This window comes from Diaphorina citri, unplaced genomic scaffold, assembly GCF_000475195.1.
Source record: "Diaphorina citri unplaced genomic scaffold, Diaci psyllid genome assembly version 1.1 scaffold1433, whole genome shotgun sequence".
Taxonomy (NCBI): domain Eukaryota; kingdom Metazoa; phylum Arthropoda; class Insecta; order Hemiptera; family Psyllidae; genus Diaphorina; species Diaphorina citri.
Genome location: NW_007378859.1, coordinates 22361 through 28805, shown reverse-complemented (window position 1 = coordinate 28805; position 6445 = coordinate 22361). Strand labels below are relative to the sequence as shown.

General features: G+C 41.7%; 1 protein-coding gene across 1 annotated transcript in view; it reads left to right on the top strand.

The window, feature by feature from the left end:
* Positions 1-6445, top strand: part of LOC103515873 — a gene marked incomplete at its 3' end in the record, with an annotated part of 20047 nt that overhangs the window by 12449 nt on the left and 1153 nt on the right. The gene's annotated exons all lie outside the window — the stretch shown is intronic.

The window sequence follows — 6445 nt, the reverse complement described above, 5'->3', positions numbered from 1 at the left end:
ATCTAACGTTTCCAACGTTTTGCTCTCCACCAGATTCGACGTTCGTACAGATATTCTCATCAGCTTAGTCATCGTGTTTCTATTCCTGGGTGTTCAGTTCCTCTTCTTCAACGCGTTCTTCTCCAGCGATAAAGACAAAGTATACGTCGTCACCAAGAACAACAGACGAGGCCTGACCCTGTTCTAAGAACAGACGAGGCCTGACCCTGTTCTAGGAGCAGACAAGGCCTGACCCTGTTCTAAAAACTGGAGTAATCACAGATAGTAAAATAAAGATAGATAGATATCAAAATCACCAAGAAAAACAGACGAGGCCTTAATTTATTCTAAGAACCGTAGGAAGAACAGACGAGGTCTGACCCTGTTCTAAGAACTATAGGAACAACAGACGAGGTCTGACCCTGTTCTAAGAACACGCGCTCGCTCACTCTGATGGCATTATGATGTAAAAATCAGAGGAATAATCCCACTGCATCAAATAGTAAAATGGAGGTAAGTGGGTATCAAAATTACCAAGAAGAACCAACGAGCCTGAACTTGATCTAAAACTGGAGGAATAAGCATGCTGTAATCACTGTATCAATAATTGATATCTTTATTTTATCAATTATTGATAGATGGGTAGCAAAATAAAAGAGGTATATCAAGATGAAAATAACAATATTAGACTTACTTTATCATGGACACTCGTTGCTATGGCGAAAGCCCGGAAGAGACCTAATACTGGTGGCAGTAAAATCGAAGGCAAAGAATCTTTGTGGCGCCTTAGACCTAATATTGAGGAAGGGTTTGATGAAATTCTGATGACGGTGGTCAGTCCGGCGTCATCCAATGATAGACCGAATGATGTGAAGAGACCGGAAACTAGCAAGTAAGTTTATAAGTGAATGAATCAGTGGCGTAGCGTGTATGTATGGTGTGTATGGCGGCCATACAACTCAAAAGTTCACTCTAATGCCCATAAAATATATTAATGGCATGTACTGTGATGGGACTTGGTAGACCTGTGCATGAGCCCTACACTTGAATGTAGACCACGCTACGCCACTGAATGAATAAGAAGCAGAGCGGACCAAGTCCAAAAAAGCGTTGGAGTAAAAGTTTAGGACTGCTCAAAGTTTGAATAGAGATAGGTAGCCATTTTGTTTTTACTCTACAACACTAAAGTGAAGTTAGCAACAGAAAAAGAAAATCTTTTAGTGCTCTTTCCAACAAAATTCAATATCTAATGCTCAACAAGCTGGGTCCGTCCCTCCGGGAATTTTTTAGCCCGTAGTTTATTCGATCGGAGAACAAACCTCATCTGTTTGGGATAAAGTTCGCGCCAGACGGAGATCAAACCGGGAGGGTTCGTGGGGGAACCAGGGGCAGACGGAATGTTTCCCAACATTTGGAACTTCCTGATGCATAAGGAGCAAGGGTAACTCCAAATTTCACGATTCTAAGCAATGTACAGATGTGCAGACAAAAATGCAATTTAATTTCTATAAATATGTATAATGTACATTACATATACCATGATATACATTATGTATACCATAATATACATTATGTGTATAGGAGTCTAAGTACATATGAACGTAACATATCAGCAAATCAGAAGCATTTTCTCCGCATCCTATAGGTACCAAACTGCAAAAAGTTGAATCTCATTTCAAGCTGGAGAACGTTAAATTTCATTTCAGGAAACACTCCAGATATGCTTTAATTTAAACTCTCCAGATATATGCTTTAAACTCTGCTAGTTGTGCTTATTGTTGTGCTTATTTCTCTAAGCAGGATGTTAATATAATCCTGGTGGTGAAATGAAAGGCAAACAGTATAACTTCGTAATGCAAACGAATGCATACACATGCAGTCAGGAATTGAAACGGGAGACTTTTAGCCGTCGGAAATCGGTTTAAAACATCACTGCCATCCGTAACACAAGTCCATTATCCTTAAAAGCGAAGAAAGGCCCGTTCCCACTTGTTGTTATTTAGGGAAAAAAATCGTGTCGTGACTGGTGGGACCACTCTCTCATTGTACATTACTTACAAGGACATTCGGAAAAAAATCGGATGCAACTCACGACAAGTGGTCGGGACGGTAAGGCCAGCCATCTGGTGGTGAAATGAAAGGCAAACAGTAACTTCGTAATGCAAACGAATGCATACATGCAGTCAGGAATTGAAACGGGAGACTTTTAGCCGTCGGAAATCGGTTTAAAACATCACTGCCATCCGTAACACACGTCCATTATCCTTAAAAGCGAATAAAGGCCCGTTCCCACTTGTTGTTATTTAGGGAAAAAAATCGTGTCGTGACTGGTGGGAACACTCTCTCATTGTACATTACTTATACTTACAAGGACATTCGGAAAAAAATCGGATGAAACTCACGACAAGTGGTCGGGACGGTAGGGCCAGCCACGCACTATCAGGTAGACCTGACAGGTACACCTGGTACACCGTACTATCAGGTACACCTGTCAGGTGTACCTGATAGTACGTGGCTGACCAAAGACCTCCGTTGTTGAAGTTTTCTTCAATCTTCTGGAAACGAGATACCCACGCCAAGTAACATGATAAAGATATTGGAATGATAAGTAGGTTCTATGTTTTCACTTGACAAATACCAATATTTCTTCATCAAACCTTTACTAAAGTTTTAACAAGAGCAAGAGCATGCAGCGCCCAGGCTTGGTGGGGTAAATATGAGTGTGTAGATTGTCACCAAATGGAAGGTAGGTAAAACCCCTGTTACTTAAAACCTTAGGGGTATAACAGTGACGTTGAACCCCTTGAAAAATCAATGTATACCTATGTACAGTATGTACCTGGGTATCCGTCCCTGGACAGTACTAACCTGGGGTATCTTTTTGTCCATCCCTGGACAGTCCAACACTCCATCTTAAGAACACCAACACGCTTTACACTCAGTGTACACGCGGAGCAAAGTAAAATTAATTTCCTTTTCCCGACCGCAAATCGTCTAATGCCTCATAAAATGCGGTTCACTTTTCTTCGGACCCTCGTCTTCCCCCTTTTCCCTGTTCTTCCTCCCTGCCCCCTTTCTCTATTTTTCCTCTCTCCCTCCCGTCTACCTATTCTCCCTTTCCTATAATCCCTTCCCTTTTCCCTGTTCTTCACCGTTCCCTATTAATCCTCCTTCCTTCTCTATCCTCCATCCCCCTCCTTGCCTATTTTCTCTTCTCCCTACCTCCTTTTCCTAGTATCCCTTCCTCCCTGTTTTTCACCGTCCCCTATTAATCCTCCCTCCCTTCTTCCCTATTCTTCCTCTTCCTTTTATTTTTCCTCGATGAAATTAATGTGAGGAGGTAGAAGTCTGCGAATGAAGGGTAAAACCCCTGTCACTAAATACCTTCGCACTTTATTATTATGTTAAAGCGATCTCTTCTTGATCCCTTGTGTGCAGCGTCCATTTTAGTTTAGAACTATTGCACTGTCTCAAGTCCTTGGCACTTGTACAGTTATGGCTTTTGAACTCTTATTACGAGTGTAAAGTGTGACACCCTGAAGGTAGTCTGTATTTTTAATTGGAAAATAGCTCGGGGCAAAGTTCCTTCCTTTTTTTAGCAATTTTTTAAAGCCGCTGCGCCAGGGCGCGCAGCAGCTTTTTTTTTACAAACTACATAACCAAGGCGGGGTACAAAATTGATTTCTAATCTTTTTTGGGGTGGGATGGATTTTTGTTTATTTTTTGTGGCACTTGATTTATTTTGGGATCTATTTTATGATTGCGAAATTAGCGAAATTTGTGTCAAGGTAAGAAAGATGTTTGTGCTCCCATTAATTTTAACTTTTGACAGTACCTACTAGCTATAGTTGAAGAAATGTAATTCCAGTAGGTACCTATTCTTTGTCTTTACCTGATTCTATGGAGAAATAGCGAAGAATTTGCGAAATTAGCGAAATTTGTGTCAAGGTAAGAAAGATGTTTGTGCTCCCATTAATTTTAACTTTTGACAGTACCTACTAGCTATAGGTGTTGAAGAAAAGTAATTCCAGTAGGGACCTATTCTTTGTCTTTACCTGATTCTATCGAGAAATAGCGAAGAACATCGACTTAATCCAGAAAAGCTGGGTTAAAACCTGGGTCAGAGAGAATCTGACCGAATGTGGGTGTAAAATGTAAAATAATGTGTCCTGAGTACAAAAACTGGTTCTGAGGGACAACATCTTTTCTTTTTGGTATACCCATAAGAACATCGACTTAATCCAGAAAAGCTGGGTTAAAACCTGGGTCAGAGAGAATCTGACCGAATGTGGGTGTAAAATGTAAAATAATGTATCCTGAGTACAAAAACTGGTTCTGAGGGACAACATCTTTTCTTTTTGGTATACCCATTCCCAGCAAGAGCATGCAGCGCCCAGGCTTGGTGGGGTAAATATGAGTGTGTAGATTGTCACCAAATGGAAGGTAGGTAAAACCCCTGTTACTAAAAACCTTAGGGGTATAACAGTGACGTTGAACCCCTTGAAAAATCAATGTATACCTATGTATGTACCTGTGGGTATCCGTCCCTGGACAGTACTAACCTGGGTATCTTTTTGTCCATCCCTGGACAGTCCAACACTCCATCTTAAGAACACCAACGCGCTTTACACTCAGTGTACACGCGGAGCAAAGTAAAATTAATTTCCTTTTCCCGACCGCAAATCGTCTAATGCCTCATAAAATGCGGTCCACTTTTCTTCGGACCCTCGTCTTCCCCCTTTTCCCTGTTCTTCCTCCCTGCTACCTTTCTCTATTTTTCCTCTCTCCCTCGCGTCTACCTATTCTCTAGCTCTCACTTTGCTAAAAGGAACGTTTGTCATACCCAGTATGTCTGAAGAAGATTTCCTTTCCTCTTGATAGGTACAAGTATAAGTATTGTCCAGTCAGTCTTCTCAAGTCCTAATGTAAAAGTCTGACGAGGAAGCCGAATGTGGCGTATGGTACAGGTGGGCCAATAAATGGTACGTTTTTTAGGTGGGCGAATAAATGGTACACTTACCCTATGCTACTATGGTCTCCGGTATGCTGCTTCTATGCTCACAAACAGCAAGGGCACACTACCGTTGTCAACCTGTTTTGACTTGGTGGGGCGGAGCGCTACCGAGCTAATTAATCCCTCCACAAGTTTTTCTCCGATTTTCTAAACTATCTAAACCTTTCAATCGGTCTCGCCAACTCTTCCACCGTTTATCTAACGTTTCCACCGGTTTTACCGTTGTCAACCTGTTTTGACTTGGTGGGGCGGAGCGCTACCGAGCTAATTAATCCCTCCACAAGTTTTTCTCCGATTTTCTAAACCTTTCAATCGGTCTCGCCAACTCTTCCACCGGTTCATCTAACGTTTCCAACGTTTTGCTCTCCACCAGATTCGACGTTCGTACAGATATTCTCATCAGCTTAGTCATCGTGTTTCTATTCCTGGGTGTTCAGTTCCTCTTCTTCAACGCGTTCTTCTCCAGCGATAAAGACAAAGTATACGTCGTCACCAAGAACAACAGACGAGGCCTGACCCTGTTCTAAGAACAGACGAGGCCTGACCCTGTTCTAAGAACAGACGAGGCCTGACCATGTTCTAGGGGCAGACAAGGCCTGACCCGGTTCTAAAAACTGGAGTAATCACAAATAATAAAATAAAGATAGATAGATATCAAAATCACCAAGAAAAACAGACGAGGCCTGAATTTGTTCTAAGAACTGTAGGAAGAACAGACGAGGTCTGACCCTGTTCTAAGAACTATAGGAAAAACAGACGAGGTCTGACCCTGTTCTAAGAACACACGCTCGCTCACTCTGATGGCATATGATGTAAAAATCAGAGGAATAATCACACTACATCAAATAGTAAAATGGGGATAAGTGGGTATCAAAATTACCAAGAAGAACCAACGAGCCTGAACTTGATCTAAAACTGGAGGAATAAGCATGCTGTAATCACTGTATCAATTGATAAAATAAAGATAGATGGGTAGCAAAATAAAAGAGGTAGGTATATCAAGATGAAAATAACAATGTTATCATTATTATCATGGACACTCGTTGCTATGCTGAAAGCTCGGAAGAGACCTATGTTTCCCTTGGGAAAAACACACATTTTGCATTATTATTTTGTTATTGTGCTCTTTTTTGCCCTTTATTTAAATTCTTCTGGTTCCCATCTTCCCATATTTTCCTCATATTGTCTCTTCCTTTTCCCCTTTCTCCCGATGCCTGTTCTCTTCTCTGTGCTTGGATTTCGGCAAGCACTCATCTCCGTGTAGACACTAGACAATTTTATGATTGAGAAGCGACTTTAGAGCCATTTCACACTGAGCGGATTTTTACCGCGCGGATTCCGCTCTCGCGGTTTTTTTCCGCCTAGTCAATGAGTGTTTAATGAGTCCTTTCACACACAGCGGTATTCTAGTGAAATCCGCGCGTTTTCCCTGCGGATCCGCTGGACGTCCGT